This window comes from Ambystoma mexicanum, chromosome 3q, assembly GCF_040938575.1.
Source record: "Ambystoma mexicanum isolate Mex_15411 chromosome 3q, UKY_AmexF1_1, whole genome shotgun sequence".
Classification (NCBI taxonomy): domain Eukaryota; kingdom Metazoa; phylum Chordata; class Amphibia; order Caudata; family Ambystomatidae; genus Ambystoma; species Ambystoma mexicanum.
The window spans coordinates 1,226,936,020-1,226,961,394 of record NC_090926.1 but is presented as its reverse complement, the minus strand read 5'-3'; the positions used below and the strand labels follow the sequence as shown (position 1 = coordinate 1,226,961,394).

Sequence of the window (25,375 nt, the reverse complement as noted above, 5' to 3'; positions counted from 1 at the left end):
TGGTGAACATCTTTTTGGCAGCAAGGCTGACGAGAGCCTTGAGAGGTTGCAGACCTCAAAAGCTGCAGCGAAGTCGTTGGGCGCTGCAGTTCGCCAACCTCCGCCTTTTCGTCCTAGGGGACAGCAGTGGAGGGGTGGCTCCTTTCGCTATTACTCGTCCTTTGGTAGAGCGAGAGGAGCTGGCAGTCAAAGGGGCCAACGCAGGGGTACCAGAGGTGGACGACAGGGTACCCGTGGTGCCAAGGCCGCTCGGGCAGTTGCCTCTTTGCCCTCAGGTAACGCCGCAGCCGCTCCTACTCAGTCATGAGGCCTTGTCCCATGGTTCGCCGGTTGGGGGAAGGCTGGCGCAGCATCTTGTAGAGTGGCGTGCCATTTCTTCGGATGTGTGGGTTCTGGAGATCATAACCCACGGCTACTGTCTTCCCTTTCGGCACAGGCCTCGCGACAATCCACCGGGGAACCTCTCTTTGAAGTGTCCGGATCCGCTCCTTGCGCAGGAAATTCAAGCCCTGCTGGAGAAAGGCGCCATAGAACTGGTGCCTGTAGCGGAGAGGAACAAGGGATGGTATTCCCCTTATTTTTTGATTTCCAAGAAAGACGGGGGATTGAGACCCATCATGGACTTGCGTGGTTTGAACAAACTCCTCAGGAAGGACAAGTTCAAGATGGTTACTCTCTCTCAAGTCCTCCAGGCCCTTCAGCTTCAGGACTGGTTGGTGTCACTCGACCTCAAGGATGCTTACTTCCATGTGCCGATCCATCCCAAGCACAAGAAGTACCTGAGGTTCGCGGTTGGCGACTCGCACTTTCAGTTTCGGGTCCTGCCGTTCGGTTTGACCTCCGCCCCGAGGGTTTTCACCAAGCTCATGGTGGTGGTGGCAGCGCATCTCAGGCAAGGGGGGATTCACGTCTACCCCTACCTGGACGATTGGTTGATCAGGGGGAGCTCTCCCGAGCAGGTCCTGGATCATCTGTCCGTCGCCTGCCACTCCCTTCACAGGCTGGGCTTCTCCCTCAATTTAAAGAAGTCCCATTTGACGCCAACGCAGAGGCTCCAGTACATCGGAGCAGTGCTCGACACTTCCCTGGGGCAGTGTTTTCCTCCCCAGGTGAGGGCTCTTCACATTCAGCAGATGGTGCGCAAGTTTCAGCATGCCCAGACGCTCCCAGCGTTCGAGTTCTTGAGGTTGCTCGGCCTCATGGCATCCTGCATTCTTCTGGTGCCAGAGGCTCGCCTGCGAATGAGATCTTTGCAGTGGGCACTCAAGATGCAATGGTCGCAGTCCTCCGGCAGGATGTCGGACCCGATTCAGGTGCCGCCCTCGGTCGCCCGGGACCTTCTGTGGTGGGCCGTCGAAGGCAACTTGATGAAGGGGGCTCCGTTTTGGCTTCCCTGGCCGGAGGTGACGATCGTGTCGGATGCATCCCTCACGGGATGGGGAGCTCATGCCAACGGGCTGACAGTCAGCGGTCGTTGGTCTCCGTCGGAGTCCAGACTCCATATCAATCTGTTGGAGCTGAGGGCCGTCAGGCTAGCCCTGAAGGCTTTTCTGCCGACTGTGCGAGGGAAGAGTGTCCTGATCCTGACGGACAACACGGTGGCCATGCACTACCTCAACAAAAAGGGGGGGGCAGGGTCACTTCCTCTGTGCAGGGAGGCGATGCAGCTCGAGTTCTGGGCCATCCAGCAGGAAGTTTCGATCTCGGCAGTTCATCTGGCCGGAGTCGAGAACGTGACGGCGGACGCTCTGAGCAGGCAGAGCACGATCTCTCACGAGTGGGAGTTGGCTCAGGAGATTCTCCTGGAGATCTTCGCCCTTTGGGGGACCCCTCAAGTGGATCTCTTTGCCTCCAGTGTCAACCGGAAGTGCGAAAGGTTTTGCTCGCGGGAATTTCCTCCAAAAGGAGCCTTAGGAGACGCGTTCGTGGTGGAGTGGTCGTTCCCGCTGCTGTACGCGTTTCCTCCGGTCCCCGTCATCCCGCAAGTGCTGCGGAGGTTACGGAAGTTCGGTTCCCGGATGATCCTCATTGCTCCGGCGTGGGCTCGGAGGACGTGGTACCCGGACCTTCTCGACTTGTCCATCTGCCCTCCACGTCGTCTTCCCTACCGAGACGATCTGCTCTCACGGGAGGGGGGTCAGGTTCTCCATCCAGAAGTCGGATCCCTCAACCTTCACGCTTGGCTTCTGAAAGGTTGAGGTATAAGGATTGGGACCTCCCTGAAGACGTGATGGAGGTGTTGCTTTCGGCCCGAAGGCCCGCAACTAAGTCTCTGTACCGTTGCCGTTGGCGTAAGTTCTGCGACTGGTGCAGAGTTCAGAATGTGGATCCTTTTGCATGTGACATCCCCATGGTTCTGTCCTTTTTGCTTTCTTTGGCCCACAGGGGCTTGCAAGTGGGTACCGTTAAGGGTTACCTGGCGGCGCTGTCCATCTTTAAGCGCTCATCTGAAGAATGTTCTTACTTTAAAATCCCTTTAATTTCACAGTTTCTGAAAGGGCTCACTAATGTGTTCCCTCCGTCGCCTTTCCTGGTGCCCGGTTGGGATTTGAACCTTGTTCTTAGGTTTCTTATGGGTGCTCCGTTTGAGCCGTTACATTCTTGCCCTTTGAGGCTGTTGACTTTGAAAACTGTGTTTTTAGTTGCGGTTACTTCCGCTCGCAGAGTGAGTGAGTTACAGGCACTTTCTGTTAAGCCACCCTTCACTGTATTTCACAAGGACAGGGTTGTCCTTCGAGTTCGTCCTTCTTTTCTTCCGAAGGTAGTGACGGAATTTCATTTGGCCCAGAAGATTGTTCTTCCGGCATTCTATCCTCCTCCGCATCCTGGTAAGGAAGAGGAGAGGCTCCATAGGCTTGATCCTAGGAGAGCTTTGAGCTTTTATGTTTCTCGCATGTCCCGGGTCAGAGTGGACGATCAACTCTTTATTGGTTACGCTGGTAAGCGCTTGGGGCAAGCTGTGACGAAACAGACTTTGTCCCGCTGGATTATTTTGGCCATCTCGGAGTGTTACCGCTTGGCGGGCAAGGACCCTCCGGCTGGCTTGCGGGCCCATTCTACCAGGGGCTTGGCTGCATCTACTGCCCTGCAGAGGGGTGTTCCTATTCGCAACATCTGTGATGCTGCCACCTGGGCTTCAGTGCATACATTTGTGCGGCATTATTCCCTCGATTCCATCAGAGGGCAGGATCTGGCCTTTGGCAAGGCGGTCCTTTGCTCTGCTATTTGATTGGCTATTCTAAATTTTGTTTCTAAATTCTTTCCCTCCTCCTTGATTTGGTACTGCTTTGGGAGTCTGTCATAGATATGGAATACGTCGGAGGACCCAATCCCCTCGAAGAACAAGTTACTTTCTTACCTGGTAACGTTCTTTCGATGGGATGGTCCGACGACGTATTCCATATCGCTCCCGCCCTGCCTTCCCCGCTGCAGAATTTCTGTTGCGTTTGCAGCTTACGTTCCGCAAGGCTTTGTGTCGGACTGGCAGTTGACTATTGTCACACGTTCTGGGGGAAAAAACTACAACTGAGGCTACTGGCGTCGTGCGTCCTACTTATCACATCGGATGACGTCGGACGTCGGAGGAGGTCCTCGACGGCGGCGCATCGACGTCATCGACGCAGGACGCAGACGCCGAAAAAGTTTCCGAAGCAGCACAGCTGTGGTGATTACTGTCATAGATATGGAATACGTCGTCGGACCATCCCATCGAAAGAACGTTACCAGGTAAGAAAGTAACTTGTTCTTCTGGTTGGACCCCCTCGCCACCCCCATCCCCCGCCCCTCCTCCCTGGAATTCTGAGCAGAGTGGTGCAGGACCTGGCTCGCTTGTATAGAAGGTTAACACCGAGGGGCACTGTATTCCAGCCTTGGACTTTCTTGTAACTTTGTTCCATTCATTCAATTCAGCTGACCTAAGACTACAACTCCCAGAATGCAGTTGGTAAAGACATGAATGCCCATGACTGGGGCATTGATGACATCATCTGGTAACCATACCTGTATAGCTTCCATGAGAAGGGCAGACAGTGATTAAGAGAGTCTTGGGGATTTCTCTGCAGCACCTTTTCTTAAGTGTGTTTGTTTAGACGACTGGACCTGTGATGGGACGTTGTTATCTGGAAGAAGACACACCCAACATTGGGCCTTCTTCCAGTGTGAGTCACAAATTAAAACGCACTTTTTCTTTTAAAGCTTACACTTTATATATGTAATGTATGCTTTCTAGTTTGAGACCCACAAAAAGGGTCTGCTTGTCCGTGGACATTCACATTTTCTTAACCTAAATACAAATAAGCTGGAAATTTTTGCAAAACATTGCTATTGCTATAGACAAGTGACCGTATCACACGATTTGACTTTTATTGCTGAGAGTACGGTGGTGTCAATCCGATTTTTCGGGCTTGCCTTAATTTATATTGAGGGAGTTTTAGTCTCGAAAATAAAGCCCCAATGATACTCTTCTGCCTTACCATGGTTCTAGAAGGATTCATATATTTCCAGGTTGCTTTGCTGTGCTGTGCGACTTGTGTATTTTGCAAGTGGTCTCAATGACGCAGTTGTATTGTAGTTCTTGAAAGTCAGAGCTTAAATCGGATGACGTGTGCCTAAAATGCTAAGTGGTTAAGCATTCGATGCTGGATTTTAACCCACAGTGCGTGATCTTAGCCAAATAATTTAATTTCACTGTCTTATCTGTAAACTTTCGGAGTGATCTAAGTGATTCAGGTCATACATAGTGGAAATGTCTACCTAACAATGGGACAGCTATTCTGTATTTAGGGCTAAAATGCTGTCTTCATGGTCCCTTGAGGCTGTTGCCTAGAATTGCATTATTCTAGCACTGACCCTGCCCTACTGATTGTGCAGAATGATGTGGACGCCTGGCAGCCAGTCTGGGCACAAGGGATTGTAGCATAGTGGGCTGCCACCAGGCACCTCGGCCAGTCACAGGATTGGCTCTGCCTTCCTGGAGAACGAGGGACCTCTTTGCTCTGCCCTCTCAAGCTATGGTATTGGGTCTTGCACAGCACACCTTGGATCATTTCTCTGGGTGTTGGTGCTTCATGATCTGCAATTGTTGGGTTTAGGGGGCTGACCTAGGAGTCAACGGTGCCAGGCAGGATTGTTTTGTTGCAAAATTGAGATGCGGGATCTGAAAAGGTGGAGCTCTCGGTGGTGTGTAAGTATTTGCCATGTTCCCTGAGGCAGTAGTCCGTGTGTGCTCCGTGTGTGCTCCTGGTTGGTCTTGAAAATTGTGTGATTTGCAGTGTCTGGGAGTTGTCTGAAGGAGTGTGTGAAAAGTTATTGATTAGTGTTGCCACAGGTGTCTTGGGGTGTCTTGGGGTGCTGTACTTCCATTGTATACACCTGTTGTGTTTCGATCGATCTGGTGTCCGTTTCGGTGGGGGGTAAAATGTGGACAACTTTTTGGACTTTGGAAACATTAAAGAGGTCGCATTCATTCCTTTCTCTCCACACAGCGTTCTGTCACCAACTATGGTGCCCTGGTATGCTATATTTGTGATGTTAGGAAAAGTGACGCTTTGTCAATTCAGGCTACCTTTCTGGGTACAAATTCCAAACCCACAATCTGTAGGCCAATGCTCGGACCTCAAATCTCCCCCCCCACCCCCTCCTCTCTTGGACATCACCAAGACACCAAGGGCCGCGTCCACAAGGGCCTGTCTGCGGCTGTCCCCAACCCAGTTTGTCCGCTTCCTTGCTGGATGGGCCGGAGCCCCCAGCAGCTGACCTGATCCATCTCTCAAGATCAGCAGATTGCGCTGATCTACGACTCAACGACAACACAACAGGATCATCTGCCTTTGCCCATGGTAGTGCAGCTCCATCAAGTTTGAATCGCCATCTCTTGCCCTGAATTCACAACTTCTGTGAATATAATCATTCGGGCAAGCGACTGCCTTAAAATGGCCGCCGTATTCTCACCAACCCACTGAGGAGTTCCCCTGACACCCTTGCTACCTTTTGATTGGTTGCAGCCCTCAACTACAGGCCGAGCCCCTGACCGGAGGCGGAAGCCAGCCGCGTCCACAAGGGCCTGTCTGCGGCTGTCCGCGGCAGGGCCGCTAGGGGTCCGCATCTCGCCTATACGCACGAACTCTGACTGTTTCCTTGATCTTAATAGGCGGAAGATTACATCCGAACTGTGAGTAAAAGCAGAACTCTGTGAGCACATTGTATGTACGACGCACTACGACAAGATTTAATGCTCCATTGTGAACCATAACGGTGATTATGCAAGAACCGAATATCGGACCCAGATCACTAGATGACCAGTATGATTGTGTATTATGTAACTGATAGGATCACCATAGCATAAGATTGATTGAATAGTCCTCATAATCGCAACGTGTACGTTATCCCTACTGGAAAATTACACCTCCCTGCTTTAGCCATTCACATATGCATGAGCCAGTTATACTAAGAAATGTATATATGCAACGGAATAAGTGTTTAACAGTACTGTAACTTTTATCAACTCACCCATGTCATACTATACCAATTAATGACTACTACCAGTGCAAGTCCTTTTGCAGCCCATTGTATGCATAGCCCATGCTGAAACTTGCATTTTGATTTAACTAGCCTGTGCTGATACCTGCATTTTGACTTAACTGCCCCGTGCCAGTCCTATTGCAGCCCTCTATATGCTTTGCTTCTGTTTGAAACCAGCCCACTGCTCCAACTGCTACTGTAGACACAGCTCTCATTTATAACCAGCCCATTGTGCTTTCTTTAACTCAGCCCCTACCCTTCTACTCACCCTCAGCCATCCGCTATGTCCTCCTTCCATAGAGCCACGCTAGCGCTTGCCTCTCTCCTACCTCTAGTCCACCCAGGGACACCAGCACTCCCCAACTACTCCCACGCCACCTCACCCCTACCCACTCTTCCCTCATCGCCCATCCCATAAACCATGTGGACCCACTCAGCCCATCTGAATGGTTACGACGTTACGCCACACGTCTTGTCCCACTCCACACACGTAACCTAAGACTTGGTACACGGTTTACCAAAGCCCAAGCTTCTGCTAAGCCTAAAAATATACCCAGCCCCTCCTCTCACCCTCCTCCCCACACGAACACTAAAATCACTAATCCCCCGCTAATACCCCCCTAACATCAAAGGAGCCCTTATCAACGCTTGGTCCCTCGTGGCACACGCCCCAGAGATCTCGGACATTATCTCTCTCAACAGCTTGGACTTCCTAGCAGTAACCGAAACCTGGCTTCACCAGGCAGCAGGCCCTGCTCTCCTTAGCTCTACCAGAAGGCTACACCATCATCAGAGCCGACAGAACGTCCAACAAAGGCGGGGGAGTGGCCTTCATCGCCAAATCCCACCTAGCACTTAGAGCCATACCCTAAATCAACTTCCACTCTGCAGAACTCCTATCTGTGAAACTTTCATTGACGCCAACCACCACAATACTCGTGCATCTTGTCTACCGGCCCCCCAGCCCGTCATCCACTTTCGAGACCGACATTCTTGATCTCCTCTCCACACATACCAAACTCGCATCAAAAACTATCCTCCTAGGAGACCTTAACCTCGGCCTCCATGACCCCAACGACTCACATGCCCTATCTTTGGCCAACTCTATATATAACCTTAGTTTCGCACATAGAATTTCCACTCAAACCCACTCCAAAGTCAGAACCCTGGACTGGATCGCTGACCTTAACTGTGCTATCACCATCACCCAAAACGACCCTGTTGCATGGTCCGACCACCACCTCATCCAGTTTTCCATCCCTGGACCACCCCCCACAAAAGCCAACATAGAACTTCCTTCGCTGGCCAGAAACTGTCAAAATATCTCCATAGAAAGCCTCCAACCACTCATCAAAAATATTCTTGACGAGCCAAAAGCTAACAACCTCAACCCAACACACCTAGTTGACCTCTATAACACCCTCAAGTCAGCCTTAGACATTGTCGCACCTCCCAAACTCAGGAAACATAAGCCCCAAGCTCACCTTAACAAATGGTTTACTCCCGAGATGAAAAACCTCAGAACCTTAAAAAGGGCCGCCGAAACCATCTGGCGAAAATCGCCCTCTAACAGAACAGCGTTCACGCTAGCATCCGCGACTTACAAACAGCCATCCTGTCAGCCAAAAAAACATTCCTACGATACCAGAATCCAAAACGCCAACTCCAGAACCAAAGAATTATTTAGCATCCTAAAAGAGCTAGAGTCCCCAGCACCCCCCACCCAAGACTGCATCAAAAATGCAGAATGGTGTACCATAATACAGCAAGCTCTAGCAGACAAAATCGCCCTCCTCCAAAACAAAATCAAAGCTAAAAAGGCTAGCCTTCAAAAGGACCGCCAATCTGCCAACCTCAACTACGACAGAACAACCCCCCCATGTCCACCTTTCTCCTTCTCCCAAGTAACACCTAAGGAAGTCGAAAACATTATTAAAAGTCTAAAACCCTCACACTGCCAAGGGGATGTCTGCCCAGCCACCATCATTAAGGATGGAGCTAAAATCCTAGCCCCCTTCATAACCGCTGTGATCAATTCCTCATTCGCCTCCAATCAGGTGCCCCAAAATCTCAAGGAAGCCTGGGTCATGCCACTACTAAAGAAAGCCAATTTGGACCCGAACATTCCCACTAACTATAGGCCTATCACCACGGTCCCCTTTCTCCTAAAGATCCTGGACCGGGTGGCATACTTGCAAATCCAGAAACACTTAGATGAGAATAACCTCCTCGGCCTTAGACAATCCGGATTTAGATCTATACATGGGACTGAGGCTGCTCTCTTAGACCTAAAGATTCAAATGGACGAGGCAAAGGATAAAGGCAAACTTGCAGTCCTCCTATTGGACCTATTTGCAGCCTTTGACCTCGTCGACCACCAAATCCTGGCCAAACACCTCTCCACTGCTGCAGCTTTTCCCCCTAATGCATCTGATTGGATTCAAATCCTTCCTAGCAGACCACACTACCAGTCTTTTCACCCTCAGCCTCCGCAGACCCAACTCCAATCCTGTGCGGCGTCCCGCAAGGCTCCTGCGTGTCACCCACTTTATACAATATCTTTACGAAGCTCCTCTTCGACCGCCTTGACAACTTGGGTGTCGTCTATACTAACTACGCTGACGACACTGGCTGCTATGACCATGATTCCAAATTACTCAACAGTATCTATCTCGAAATCCAAGCCTGGATGGCTGACAACGGCCTTTGTCTCAATGACGACAAGATAGAGCTGATGATCGTAGGCTCACAGGCACGCCTGAGCAAACTCGACCGCAGTTACTCAACTTTCGTCATCGACAACAACACAATTAGCATCTCCAAAGAGATAAAAACCCTGGGGGTTTACCTCGATTCAACCCTCTCCCTTAGAAACCAGGTCAACAGCATTGCATCCTCCACAGCCTACACAAACAAACTAATATATAGTTGCAAATCTTTCCTATGCACAAGTAGCTGCTTAACACTAGCCAGAGCACTCGCCCTCTCCAAAATCGACTACTGTAACACACTATTCCTCGGCACCTCGGAACACAACCTCAACAAACTCCAGGTGCTCCAGAACAACACACTACGAGCAGCACTTAGCCTCCCGAGATCCTGCCACATCACCACACACAGACAACATGCCAACTGGCTGCCCATCCGGGACAGAATAACCCTTTGTTCCCTGGCCATCACACACAAATGCCTCACCAATTCCGCCCTGAAATATCTCGCAGATAAACTCTGCCTCCACCAACCCACCCGCATCACCAGATCATCAAACTCTTCAAACCTAATGATCCCAAGATACAACCTAAAACAGCAGGCGGCGCCAGCTTCCCAGTTCAAGCTGCCAAACGCTGGAATCCCATCCCCTCCACCCTCAAACGGGAGACAGACAGACTGAGACTGAGACTGAGACTGAGACTGAGACTGAGACTGAGACTGAGACTGAGACTGAGACTGAGACTGAGACTGAGACTGAGACTGAGACTGAGACTGAGACTGAGACTGAGACTGAGACTGAGACTGAGACTGAGACTGAGACTGAGACTGAGACTGAGACTGAGACTGAGACTGAGACTGAGACTGAGACTGAGACTGAGACTGAGACTGAGACTGAGACTGAGACTGAGACTGAGACTGAGACTGAGACTGAGACTGAGACTGAGACTGAGACTGAGACTGAGACTGAGACTGAGACTGAGACTGAGACTGAGACTGAGACTGAGACTGAGACTGAGACTGAGACATTGGTGAGGGCAGGGACAGCATTGAGGCCTTTCAACCTTTTTCAGGCTGTCCGAGCAATTGCCCCTATGCTGCCAGTCAGCAGTGTTGTGACACAGTGATATATATATATATATATATATATATATATGCTTTGCTTTGCGGCACACCTTACAAGCTGTATTTTTGGGAGGCCTTCGGGCTATCCTCTCTCTCTCTCTCGGGCCTCTGCAGTACCTTTTTACTCTGTCAGCAGGGGGGAAATGTAGAGCAAACAAAGGATTCATAGCTTTTAAGAGGGTGTTTAGTGTTTCAGCCTCCTGCTGCCTGACCCCTCGTGATCATCGGCGGCTATTACCCCCCCCCCCCCCCCCCCCCGCTCTATTCCTTTATAATGTATACACCCCCACAGGTGACTCAAGCTGCTGCGCTCCACTCTAAGCAAGGAGGCCTCCCAACCATGGTGAAATGGGCTCCCACGAGCCGAGACACACATTCAGCCAGCCCTGGGCAGGGGGTGGTGTCGTGAGCAAGTCGAGCTCAGTTTGGTTTTGACAAGCAATTCCATTTTGTATTAGCCATTTAAAAAAAAAATCTGACTTCTTTGTATCTGTTGGGCGGCACTTCCACCATGAGGTCTCTTTGAGGTACTGCAACTAAAACCAAAAGTGGAAAATGTACGCTGTCTCCGGCAGCCAGCAAGCTCATCACTGACCGCAGGAGGATTGATGACCGTTAGGAAGGAGGATCTAAAATGCGGATTCCTACTTTCGAGGCTTTGGCTAGCACTCAGGAGTGTTGCCTGCTCGGCTAACTCTTGACTGATGGGGCAGAGTTTTCTACACCCAGGCAGCAAAGTCTTAAAGGGTGGCACAGTTAGAATCGCTGCTGGAAATGGACAATATTTACCGGGGGAGGTGGGTCGACACTAACAGTGCTTTGGCAAGACAATTCCTTCCCTGGCTCGAAACAAGTAGTCCGTTTTTTGTTCTTTTGTATTGTTGGGAGAATTTTCATTTCTTGTGCCAATTCCCTTGAACCTGAGAAACCTCAGCACTTTTTGCTGGACTTCTGGGACTAATTGTTGTATTTTCCTGAGTGAGTGGGACTTTTTAACCACCCATTCTTTTGCCGAAAGATGGGAACCCTATTTTTCCGCTACTGTATTCCCTACTTCCTCCATGTATTTCACTACAGGCATCTGTAATATATTGTTGCAGCGCCCAGCATCCTACGTGCGGTGCTGCCGGGGCGTCCCTTGGGCTTCCCTCCCTAGTCTAACTTTTTCCTTTTAGAACTACTGTTCTGAAGGATAGGAGGATATTTTCACCTTCCCTTTACTTTTGTTAGAGTGGAGTGCTGAGGGCTACATTGTAACTGCTTTCCCACTGTCCCTGTAACCTTTAACCTATATGGTTGTTGGCAGATGTGATGCCGGAAATGCATCTGAGGGACAGGGCCTCTGAATCCTTGTCCTTTTTCTGTTTTTACCGTGTGTTCTGTCATGTTTTCTGCCCAGGAGTCCATGAGGGACTCCTGGCAGTGCAGCTCTCTTTTGGTTTGGTGAACAGACCCATGGGATACCCTTATGGCACCCATGGGTAGGGGTACAACCCTGTGCCCCTAGTGTATGTTTTTGGGCACCTGTGGGTGGCCCACAGAGCAGGGTATGGGCTGGTGGCAGCTCCATGCTAAACTTGACAGGTGCTCTGGGTGTCCTCCATTTTGGGATACCCAGGCCCTGCCATTGGGATCAGTTGATTCCTGATAGAAACAAGATGGCCCCTGTGGCCTCTTGCTTTCTATTGCCTGTTGTCTTGTTTTTCCCAAAGTCCTGGGAAGCCCTGGCTCTGTCCCTTCCCCCTGACTGGCTGTTGGGTGGAAGTTCCATATATGGTGTTGTTGTGAAGGCCCAGCTAGACTGACTGGAGCCTTCCCAGTGACTGTATGTTATGGGTACCTCCTGTGGGTGGGACCTGGGTGAATGGAGTGTGTGACCAATATGCATTCCTTGTTGTGGTTGTCTGGTTTCTGGCATGAGAGACAAAGACTGAGACAGCCCTGCCCGAAACTGGCCTGAATGCAGTGTGTAGTGTTGAATGGCTGGGTACTTGTCCCAATCCACATTCCTTGTTGTGAGTGTCTGAAAGGGAGGAGTGTGGCCTGAATGCACTGTGTGCCTGATTGGCTGACTGACTGCATGAATGCCCTTCTGTGTGATTGGCTGCTGTGTGTGTGCCAGCAGTGTGGATGAGAGACAGAATAGTATATCTGGGGACCTCTCACCACTGGAAATTGTTCAGAAGCATTCAGAAGCTGAGTCTCCACTCAAGAGTAACTGGATTTGCTGATCCTTGACGTCCAGCTGGAAGAAGAAGACTTGCTGTGGCATTTGCTTCGACGGAACTGAAGGTTGTCGAAATCGTCGAGGACTGACCCGAGAGAGGACCTGGTAAGGCGCCCTCTTCCTGTGCTCCGAGGGACCATCGAGCACCGCTGAATCTTCGCCGAAGCTCCCTGGACGCCAGACCATCGAAAGGCTGCCGACCGGAGAAGGGGACTGCCGAGGAGACCGAAGTAAAGCACCCGGACATCGACGCTGTCGAAGTCCATTGCCGTCGACCAGGGTTCGCAGGTCTGTGCAACCGCTGGAGGCCCGTCGAAGTTGTGTTGCCCAGCCGTGGGAACCACTTGACGCTGAGCCGCCGACGACCGGAGCCGTCCGCTCCTTGCCTAAGAACATTTGACTCGAAGGACTCCCTCGTCCGCACCGTCGACCGCTTTTGCCCTGCCGGAGAAAGTCGAGGACGACCAACGCGCCGAGGAGAATCCGCCGGTGGGTTTCCCGCCACCTCACGACCCCAAAGACTCGAGCGACTCGACGCCCTTGCTGGGCTCCCGTCTCTACAATCTTTGCGGTCCAGAACTATTGTCATCGAGGTGCCCCGCACACCTCCGCCTTGCAGGACGCCGACGCCCCGACGCCGACGAGCACCGCTCGGACGAAGCTGCCGCCTCTTCGACATCGTTCTACCTCGTTTGTCGACGGACGTTCGACGCCCCGTGCCTCCCGCTTGAAAGGGAAGGCATTCAAGAAGGGCCGTCGATTCCCCGTCGCCGAACCCCGAGGTCTTCGACGTTTTTCGACGCCTCTCGACGATCCGTGACACCTGCTTTAAAGGGGGTCATTCAAGAAGGATCTGTCGACGCCTCTTCGAAGAACTCGACTCCACCAGGTACATTGGGGGGGTAAAAAACATTATAGGAGAGAAATAGACTATTGAACAATATATGGACTGGGCTGGTGTTATATCTCTTTATTTTGCAGGTTGCCCAGGTGGGGGGGATCTCCACACAGAACTGTGTCCAGTGGTAGGGGCCAGTATTCTGCCTATTGTTTTCAATCATCTGCTATCTCTCCCCTCTCTATTGCTGGTTTCCTTCTTATTGATCTGTGTGCTATTTTAACATTATTGTGAATGCACTTTAATGAGGTCTAATATTAGTGGTACCACTTTAGAATTGTAGATATTTACCATTGCTGATTTTCCTGAGCACAAAGTGCGTTATTGTAATAAGTGTACATAACCTTTGAATATTAATTATATAAAGACTGTGTTTTCAGTAATACAGTGTGTGGACATTCCTTTGTGGGGGCTTGGGGATACACTGTACTTAAGAACCAGCCTGCATCACCTCCTGAGAAGCTAGGCCTTGATTGCTCGTCCATAGCTACCGTAATCGAGAATCTTGGCTGGGGTCTTCTGTGCCTCTCCTCTACCATATAGAGAGCGGAAGTACAGACCCCCCCACCGGTCTTGACAGCAGAGGATACTTTTTTTTGACTTTTTTGTGTTGGTTACTGGCAGGATGTTTACACACTGCACTACAGCACCCACGGGTGACCTCTTTCCCAAAACAGCCCCGGTCATCTTTTATCAACATTCTTTGTTTGTGTTTCCTCTTTGCCAATCTTCTACCATTCCAGGTGGGGGTGGGTTTTGCCTTTGGCGGGATCCCTTTGTAAAGCCTGCCAAGGCTCCAGTGTGCCTGCTGAGGCAGGAAGTGAGGGAGGAGCTCAAAACGTCTCTGGCCTTTGTCTTAGGGTATGCCTGGCTGGAACCAGTTTGAACTGGGTGACTGGCTGTCCCACCCCAGATGATTGAAAGGTCCATAGGACTGAATGAATGGGTTCCTGCATAAAAGGCAATGCTTTTGTGACAGAAGGCTAAGTCGACCACTGGAACTGAAGCTCCGAAGACCACGACCAGAGACTCCTGTACTGATGCTGTCCTGGCCCCGTTTTGAAACGCAAAGGAATCTCCGCCAAGGACGACTTCCTCCTCTGGCCTGGTGGGCATAACCAGCCTCAAGACATTCTTCCATTTGAGCCATCCCATGACCTCCTGGGCTACAGAATCCCAATACTTGGGGCACCTCGACCACTTTGAAGTGCATTGCCTTGCCGTATCTTGCTGGAACTTCAGTGGCACCCATGTATCCTCCCCTCACCAGAGTGCAAGACCGGGAAACAAAGAAGATTCCAACCGGCAGTGATCAGTAGCTACTGATGCTGAGAAAAATGCACTAAAACCCCAAACCGACACGGGAGTATGAAGATTTCTGTGCTGGTGATTCCCTCTCGCGACTACTGCTGCAGGAGCCCATCCAGGGTCCTTCTTTTTGTCACCATGACCATGGACTAGGAGACCGTGCACCCAGAAGGTGTCCGGCTGCATCAGTTTCTTCACTCTCAAGGTACTGTGGGGCTTAAGGGAAACTTACCTGAAGCCGTTTGTGTCGCTCCTTTGTTTTTGGATCACTGTTTCTACTGTTTGGGTGTCGCCCAGGCCTAACAAGCCTGTGCCCCTCCAGGAAGGCTTCTCCTAAGCTCCTGACCTTTTGTACCAAGACCAAATAACTTGTTACTTACTTGTGCTAAGATTTGCATCAGAACTGTCTCATTCCTATTGACTTGGGCATTGCTGGTTTCCTAACAGAAAATCCTCTGTACCTCTTGGCTTGGGCAGTGCTGGGTTCCCTCCAAAACCTAAACTGATTAACTCCTTGCTTGTTCAGGAAAAGAGTGCCTAAACCTTATAAGGGTTGCTACAAGTATTGCTTACCTGGGATTGTTGCTCTTCACATTCTTGAACGTATCTAAAGCTTGAAAAATGCAGAGTTAATTTAAAATAAGATTCACTGGCCTTAACTGAAGTTAAGTCACGCTGTGTGTGGATAAGAAAAGTATATAACCATTTACTCACCTGATTTATTTCCTTACTATTCCAAATGAACGTTTGGTATGCTCTGATTTCCTTGTACTGATTTACAGCTCACATCACCCCTCTTAAGATAAGCCTGGCTGCTCTGCCACTCTACCAACCTTGGTTAGTACAGGCCTATAATTAGAAGTTGGGGCCTTGAAACCAAGGCATAAGTCTTGTAGAATCCAAGACCATTTGGTATGTTGAAAGACGCACCTAACATGTATCTTTCAATTCAAAGGAAATGTTAATATCTGTGGAGTAGAAGGTGCTGTGACTCCTGCCTTTCACATGATGGGCATAATGATTTAGGACATTCTAGATCAATACTGCATGCTTGATGAATCCTGCTAGAGTGAGAGGCCTCTGCTTTAGAGCCAGGACACTAGTCTTTCTTTGGAACTGTGCGGTCAAGTGTCAGGGCTAGGTGGTTCTACATTGTGCGGGTTTATTCCCTATGCATCGTGATTGGGGCATTTCTGACTGAGGGAGGTGCTGGGCTACAAAAGGTTAGGATGGGAGGGAAATGTCTGTAAAGCATGGATTGTAAAGATCAGGTAGGGGTGGGTTAAAAGAAGTGCAAGGAAATGTTTAAGTTGTGCGTGATGCCAGACGCCAACCCCTAAGATCGGGGAGTATCCAGCATTCGGTTCGGGAGGGGGTGGGGAGCCACGAAAAAAGTCCTGCTACTCCCCCTCCCCTCCCCCCTCAATGCACCTTGTACAATTTAAACTGGCACACCATCGTTCCTGCCCCCATATGATGACTTGACTCCGTAAACCCCTCCCCGCAACTTTCAGACAAGAGTGGGACCATGGAGCTGTGTGCGCCTGCTCTGCATCTGCCCCTTATTGGGCCTGCAGTGCAGTGAACGGTCTGGAGTGGGACACAGAGCGTGCTCCTACTATGCCCTGCATTGTGCATGGAGGCTGCAGAGTAGGAGCATGCGGCCACACTGCTGTCTCGGACTGTAAGCCCAGAAAAAAAAATCCACAATAAGAAGAGGCTAGACTGGCTACCCGCAAATTCAAGTCTAGGCAAGAAAAAAACACATCCATACATGCAAATCGTCTAATTTACATGTGGCTTGCACCAACAGAAGTGACTTCACAGAAAAGGACATTACTTGGAGGCCCCATGGAAGTGACTTTAGAATAAGTTGCCATAAGTAAACCAAGTGGCAAATAACTTTGTGGTGCAAAATACCTAAAGTGCACTATTATATGGATCAACTATATAGTCACTAGGCTTTTTTTTTTTATAATAGCATGATGTATATTAACATAAACTATGAAGTGAATCCCTTACGGACCTGCAGATCATGCAAAGGGCGATTATTTGTCCAGGATCACACACTTTGGTTAAATGGTGAAACTAGTATGTGGTGAATTTTAAGCAACTGAACACATCTTCACAGGTTTAGTTGATATAGATATTTATAAAGTTTTGCTTTGCATTTAATGTGATTAATAATGCCTTGGAAGCAAACCATATTGCATAATAAGATAACTTTATATACATCATCATATAAAAGTAAGGCTTTATTATTCTCCCCATCCTACATGCAAAGTCACAATATCGTCATGCATATTAATGTGAGCCTAACAAATCCCCCTTGGGTTTTAAAGCCATAGTAATTATTTCATAAAGCATGCAGCATTATCACCCCATTATCATTTCTTAAGAAACAAAAGTCCCAGGTCCCTGCTAATAGTCCTCCCTCCCTCCCATCAGGATCTAATGGCTCCCGTTGTAATGATCTGTTGACAGAGAGCAATGTCTGTTCCCTGGGAGAGCCACAGTGCTGCCCGGAGCTCGACTGTCACACGATGGGGGGAAAGGAGTCCCCTTCAATAAGGGTGCTGATCAGGATTGGTCCGTTTCTCCAAAGCAATGGGGGGGTAGGGGTGGGGGGGGTGGGGGGAGTATGTACCGAAATGGCTGTGCTTGTGGAATGAGTCATGATTAGGATTACCACATTTGTTTAAGGCGATAACTGGACCTGAAGGCCCACCCCCCCCCTTGACACGTCCCTTTTTATAGATTTGAAAACTAGTGAAGAGAAAAAAATCATGCTTGCATTTTTAGCTTTGGCTATAAGCTGTCGCAAGCGACACCTTTTGATAGCCCAAACTATCGCATTCAAATATTGATTCATGTGTACATAGGGAGAAGAGCTTTTGATGAGGGGCACACATGAATGACATTTCATGAGGGACACACAGTGTATTAGGTGTTGTTTAGTTATTGTCATGATGACTACCCCGGGGCATCAGGACCAAGCCCATCAGCTCCGGAAGCAGGCATCTAGATACTTACTAAAACCGGCTGTTTGGGTTCAGTCCTGGCGCCACAGGCGCCAGGCTCAAAGACTTTACTTACCTGATGCAGACCATGCTGCTAGTGAGTCCAAGCCAACGTGAGGCCTGGATGGGACTATTTTTCTACAGGGACTATTTTTTACTCGGGCGTGTTTCTATGGAACTTCTTACCTGGAACTACTTTGGAGGCTATTTAAACCACGCCCGAACAGCACACACTTCGCGTTATTCTGCATCCAGCAGCATAACGCTCACTGTGCCTGTAGTCTGCATCCAGTCGTCTGCCACGCCCGCCTCGAATCTGGAGCTCCTAAAACCAAGAGTAAAGAAAAGGACAAGATTAGAAAACAAACTATTTCGAATTCCTCACCTGATTTCGGATCCATCTCGCCTCCGGGCCTGGAAAGAACATCATTTCAGTACGTGTCGCATCTCCAGCTGCAGCGCCGCGCCGCGCCATACTCACTAGTCCTCGCAGCATCTTTCGATTCGGCGCTGCCTCCATCATTTCTTCGCCGAACTCCGGCACCTGAGGGACAAAAGAAAACAACAAGGTGAGCCGAGAAAACCAACAAATAAAACACTTATCATAGACTTACCTGATTACCACCGGAGGCATTATTCTTCATGTGCCGCACCTGCAAAGAGAGAGAAAACAACACGTTAAACACTGGCAACATTTACTGGACGGCGTCGGGTAATACAGACTCTTACCTGAGCGCCACCAACTGCCACGAGGGGTATCTTCTCACAATCTCAGTTGCAAGACAAGGAAGGAAGGGGGGAACAAGAGTGAATCATCGGACATATTGAACTCTATGTACTTGATACTTACCAAACCTTGCCAGGAACCTCAGAGTCAATACTCTCCGGAACGCTCCCACGCCTTCAAACCAGTGAGGTAACTGGCATCAACACGCCCCTGCAATCCACGCAGGATGGAGAGCTCATCATTTAAAAACATAAGGTGAGGTTCCTAAAAGGGGATATCGGAGGTGACAAGAAGGGAGAACGAGAACAGTGGGAGGGGGCCATCACTCATGTCCACTGGTGGCTAAATCCCTTTCTCCACTTGCAGGAGAATACTTCTACGGATCAAGCAGACGAGATTAGGCGGTAAGTCCAGACAGTCATCTCGGCATTACGCATCACGTTGGTGGAGACCGCAGCTGTCCGGGTCCGATCGACGCCCCTGTGGGAACCAGGTGAGCGTAACAGTTATTGATCCTTCCCATTAGCCATGCTAATCCCTATGGCTAATGCCAATCATTCCTGCCCATCTTTGGAACTCTTTGAGCTCTTCCATGGTGGGGGCCATCTTGGATGACTGTCTCTAAGGAAGCTCTGTGGAAACCAGCCAAAGCTAGCAGCCATCTTGAAAGTCAGGGTTGTTTAATTATCATGTGACGTATGAAAAACATGAATTTCGCTAGTGAAATAATCTTGGAGTTCTTCTTTGCTTTCCTGTGTACTTTTTCACACACAGCTACCTGCTTGGTCTAATATTTTAGTTTTAGGCTTTTCTAATGATTTGGAAAAAACGATATATGGGTTGTCAATGTTGCCTGCTTGGTATATTTTAGTCGCTTCATTAACTTATTTTGTATAATTTGGTTTTACTTCTGGCCTTATTACAGAAGAATATTCTTGTTTTGGGCCTTTTTTTAAGTGGCGTTGGGCTTGATTTGTTTCCCTTGAGACCTGGAAACATTGCTCTAGAGCGGTTAGAAGGAGGTAGTTTGCACCGCAGTTTTTTGCCGTGCTACTTATGCTTTGGTTTCTACACCTGCTCAATTTGTGTCATTTTTCCTTACCCTCATAGGACCACTGTCTTGCCTAGGTTTTAATGAACCTTCCCACCTTGTTGTTTCCGTCCTCTCCTGCTGCAGCGGCAGCTTCCGCTTGTGACATTCACTTCCTCGGTGCAGCCACGGCACACGGGTCCTATAACTTAAAGCTGGGGAATGTCCCCCCCTGTCCACTCAATTTCCTCTACTCTGTCCCCACATCCACGCTTTATCGTACATTTAATTTAAGCTTTGACAAATGTCGTCATAACGTTTGGAGTGTGTGCGGGTGCAGTTTGCAGTCGCTCTGCGTCAGCAGGCCGCGCTAGCTCCACCCTCTTGAGTTTATTGCGCCGAGTCTATGCCAGTGGATTGGCAATGCTCCAGACGTGCAGTGACAAATGCTGGGAAGGGTTGGTTCCTTTGCCTGCAGCGGTGATGGATGGATGGATGGATGGATGGATGGTTTGGCGTGATCGGATACGTGTTGTTACTGCTCTGTGCCAGTCTCACCAAAAATTCACTTCATATAGCCTGCTTTATGATTAAAGGCTTTATGCGTCTCTTGTCATCTCGCTCCATGTATAGGGGTGTGCACGCTTCCCTGGAGTTTGGACTATCGTTCACCTCCTATAACGCACTCTTGCTCCAGTAACTGCCATCTCGGCGCTTCCCCTGCTAATCTACTAGCTTATAATCAAACTTGTCCAGGCCCTAAATAACCCAGAAATATATACAGATGGACATATCCCAAGATTCAATACACAGTCCCGTTTTTGTTTTTTTTTCCCCCTCCATGCTTTCTGGGACTGGTTTGTTGGCTTTTCCTATTAGAAACCCAAGACTACAAATCCCAGAATGCAAATGGGAATGACTGATGGGCAGCTCCGCATTGACTCTGCGCAGGTGCAAATGGCCCACTTACTCTCTAAAATCAGGAGTCCTTCATCGCAGCCAGTAAGATAGCTCAGCGTGTTGAGCACTGATGTGTGTGTGTGTGTGTGTGTGTGTGTGTGTGTGATCTTTCGGGCGTAACGGCTCCTGCCTGTAGAGTTTTCACAGAAGCACTGACAGTTAGCAACGCTGCCGGTGCTTCCATCTTCCCACTCACATTTTCCGCACTTGACATCCTAGGCTGGCGGGATTTGTAGTGTCCCGGTGGCACCGGGATCTCAGGCGGTGGAAACAGTGTTACGAGTCTGGTGGCAACCCGCCGGTAGCACCGGCGGGTTACCGCCGGACTTATGAGGCCCATGGACTGTGTAGAGGTGCATTTCTACATCTAGTGATGGGAGTCTGTCTTGGTCTGTTAGTTTGGGAGCATGAATGTTGCATGTTAGTGCCACACACGTGTTATTGAGTGACAGGCTAGCTAGGAGACGCTGCCGCGCAGCACACCATGGGTTAGGGGAAGCAAAATTAATTCATAACGTGGACATAGACGGAACAGATGCGGTTGTGCTGTTCGTGGAGGTTAGTGCGTGTTTCTTTGAAGAGGTGGGGCTTCAGTCCTTTCTATGATACATAACATTTCAGTCTATTGCTTTGCACTTTAAGCAGTTCAAATTGACAAGCAATCGTTTGGGAAAGAGTGGCAGTCATTTCTCATAGACCTGTGCAGTGCAGGGTTCTGCTTGGTGTGGGATGCTGGCAGCGGAAAAAAACCTGCCTCCACAGTAATCTGTAAATGTCCCCATGTTGTACCTGCTGGAGGGGCTGGTGCAGTGACCTTCACATACCAGGCATCATGGAAGAATGCCAGTCACTGGATCTGGTCTAAAACGTCTGATTTGCAGAGAGTAGGAGCTAGATGAGCGAAGCACTCTAGAAGTGAGATATTTAGGGAGAGTTGGATATAGCATGTACCGTTGGCCCCAGACAGCCTTGTGGATGATGCAGAGGGTCTTGAATTTGATCCTCGCAGCCACCGGGAGCCAGTAGAGAGATTTCAGGGCTGGAGAGATTCGATCCCTGGGCTTGAGCCAAGGACAAGTCTTGCAGTCCTGTTCTGGATAAGTTGTAAAGGTCGAAGAGTAGGGTCAGGAAGTGTTAGAAAGAGGCTGTTGCAATAGTCCCTCCATGAGAGGACTAGAGCTCTGGAGACGGTGAGCTTCTGGGGGAAAATGAGAAAAGGAAGAATACCTCTGAGGCTGCATCAGGAGTTGAGGTGAATATTGAACTCCAAGGAAGAGAAGCTTGGAGCAGGAGTTCACAAAAGAGGAGGTGAGGTCAGCCCATTCAGAGAGGAAGTGGGAGACATGGCCAGGGGCCTGTAGATGGTGGCCACAGCCAGAGGGAGGCCAGGGGACACATTGAGCCTGCAGACAAGGGCTTCAAAAGAGTAGTAGGACAGAGTTGGTATAATAGTAGCAGGGACCCACTCAGGGAAGAAGGGCCACTCCGCCCCAAGGCCTGTTAAGCCTGGGTTTAGGGAGGATTGGATGGTTCACAGACAGTTCTGTCTCGAGTGTTGACACAACCCTCCCTGAGGGTTATGTCTCAGTGAGGGCGAGGACATCTAGCTCAAGGTCCTCATGGAGGAGACTGATGTCAGAGGAGTGTTTGACAGCAGAGCGAGAATTGAGGGTAGCTAAGTGGAGCAGGTTGCCACTTTGAAGGTCTTCGAGGAGGGGTACAGGAGTGTAGTACCACTGTCGGAGATGGCAGGGGTGCCAGAGCGATGGCAGAGAGGGGAGGAGGAAATTAGTGAGTTGGGAGATGCCTATCAAGAAGGTTAGGCTGAGGGCCCTGGGCTAGGACCGTGCAATTCTGATAGACATTAATAAGGACCCTGGAGGAGACGAAGGATGCTTTCCCAACGGGTGCCACCATTAATGGGAGAGGAAGCAAAATGGGAGAGTACAGACACCATATGAGCAACCTAAAGGGCTGGAGAGGGAATGGAAAAATAGGATGTTGGTGAGTTTCTGCCTGGAGGTGGCGTCGACATAGGTGTCACAATGGCAGGCCAGGGTTGGAGACCAGGAGTTGCTTTTTGTTCCAGTCTTAGACAGAGGGGTAGGATAGGTGATGGAGAAGCAATTCAAAAAGCTGGGGGAGCTAGAGAGCATAGGAAGGAAGGAAGGAAGGAAGGAAGGAAGGAAGGAAGGAAGGATTTGGCAGTCACATAGGAGAGGAAAGGGGAGACCTTTTATTCAACCAGGATTAGCAGATTGCATTTTCAACTTTCCTGCAGGTGAGTGAAAAACATATATATATTTTTTAATACAGCCTGCAGAAGTAGATGGACAGATCCAACTTTCCAACAAGTGAATAGTGAGCATACATTTAAAACACAGACCAAATTGGCAGATGGGCTGATGCACTATCTTGCCTGCGAGGGACCAGCATACTTTTTAAACACAGTTGCAGTTTAAGAAGCCAGGCAAATTCGATGTTTCCTACAGGTAAGTAAATGCCAGGATTAGACTACCATTTAAGAAGTCTAACAGATACAGGGGGACAGGAATGGCATTCGAAGTATTGGCGAGACCAGCAATTTGAACCCTGTAGTCAAGTCGGGTGTCACACATCTAGATATTGCTAGCCTCAGTGAAAAGTTACAGCTGAGGTTAGGCAGTTAATACAGAGTCTGGTAGCGTGTAGAAAAGCAATAGTTTAGATCAGGCCGGGAAGTGCATCGAGTGCGTGAGGCTCAGCAGGAGCAAAGGCACACTTAGGCAAGAGAGAGCAAGATGCACAGAGATTTGTGGCAAGGAAATGGTACTACACAAGGGTGCAGAGACCTGAGCATTACAGTAGCAGTGGGGAGGGGTGAGCCGGCTATCTCGATGCGTGCCTAGCCTCCATGGCGGAGACAGATTGGCAGCAAGACAAAGAGATTGGGGCTTACCCAATGCAGTGGCCGATGGCAGTGGTAGTCGTATACTGAGTTGAAGCAGAAGGCCCTATCGGCCTACTCAGCCCTCCCAGGCTCGGACAGGGAATATCCTGACCCTTAAAGGAGGCCCTTTGAGGGGGCCGGCGTCACCTGCCGGCTGCGCGGCCAGATGCTGGTGAAAGGAAAAAGGACCAATCGGGTGTGACCAAGGGCCGTGTAGGTCGGCTTCAGGCTCATGATAAAACCGGCGGCCACCATGGAAGGTCCACCGGTGGGTTTCCTGCCACCAGAATCCACCAAGGACGTCCCAAGTGTCCTGACTTAGTGAGGGTCCATGTTTTACTCCAGTGGTCGAGTCCTGGTTGCCAGAAACCATCCAGGAGGGGTACGAGCCAGCACTGGCATTGTGGCTGACCCGAGTCTGCCCCGAACTATGAGCTAATGGGCCCAAACTGAGACCAGCCTCTTGCCCCAGCTGCCTCCTTCACCATGAGTTAAAAATAAAACCACAGATGGGTGGAGGAGGAGGAGAAAGCTGTTCTTGTTCTATGCGCTGGGCATGTAGGTGGTGTCTGTCTGTGTAGCCCCCTCCTCGCTCCCTGTGGACACAAAGGCAGGCAGGCAGGCTTCATTCATCCATTCTGGGACTGGTCTCCATATAAAAAGTGCCTGTCAGGGTCCTGCTTCTAGTGCATCCTTGTTAACAGGTGAAAATGTTGTCCTCCAGGACGCTTTCATATGTATGTTGAAGATCCTCCCCCAGCTCAAATCTCGGCTTTTAACTGAGGTTTCAGTCCATCCAATCTCTAATCTGGTTTCAGGTGCCCCTCTCAACTTCTCTCATTGTGCCTTCCATGGTGTAATTAATTTGTTTTTCCTTTTTTGGTTTCCTTTTTCAGAAACCAGAAAAAGGTGCTGTTGTTTTTTTTTTTTTTTTTTTTGTTTTTTTTTTGTTCTCTTGAATGTAGATGGGTTTAGGCTTTATCGCTGTCGATTTGCATTATGATGCTTGTAGTGCTCCTTCAAGTTGAGGAAACTAAAAGCTTGAAAGATACCAGTTTACAGTAACACTGAAATCTGCATAATTTTCAGGTTGATGTAAAATCTGACAAGTAGTGGTTTAACTCTTAAAGCCCATAAATGAGACTTTTGCGTAAATGCTAACCTGTCCCTTTCCAACTTGCTGATGCTAGATCAGCCCTGTTTTTTTAATTCTGGCTTTCATCGTCAAAAATCTAGGATTAAAGTCCCCAAATGTAAACCATAAAAAGAACAGAACAGGACTGGGCTACCATCTCCTGAATAGAATGCAGCATGTTGGTATTTATATTGTGTTATGTTACTTGATATTTGTATGGCATATATTGCCACTCATTTGGCCTCCGAGCGCTGATATACAATGAGTTGCTTACTCGACTCGTGTTTGGCCCTAAGAGCCAGGCCAGATGACCACCCCCCCCCCCAGTCTTGGCTTTGGCTCAGCCGTAGGCATGATTTCCGGGGCACTCCCACCTCCAACAGATCTGTGTTCACGGCTCTAATGTGTGTAAAGGTTTTCCTACTGCAAGTTGTACCTGCCCTTAGTGTTGTGGGGTACCTGGTTCTCTTTCACTCTTTTCTTGTGGAAGCTTCAGTGCAGAATTCCAGATCTTACACTTTTCCCAGACTTCCCTCTCTCTTCTCCTTCAGCTCCCAGGCAAGCTCTACTATCACCTTCCATGCATATTCACACCCAATCTCTCCACCGTGGGAACAGATTTGTGTATATGCCATAGACCGTTCTCTCAGGACATGGTCGGTTCTTCGAACAACAATGAATGATTCTTGTGATTCAATAAATTACCATCTATAGGCTCCCTTTTTTACATGGAAAATAACTTGCCCTGTTTTCCTGCTTTGTCCGCAGGATATACACCTTTCATGTGC

The 25,375-nt window shown here is 49.4% G+C and overlaps 1 protein-coding gene across 2 annotated transcripts in view; it reads left to right on the top strand.

Annotated features, from left to right (window-relative positions):
- Positions 1-25,375, top strand: part of DNASE2 (deoxyribonuclease 2, lysosomal) — a 121,065-nt gene that overhangs the window by 64,691 nt on the left and 30,999 nt on the right. The gene's annotated exons all lie outside the window — the stretch shown is intronic.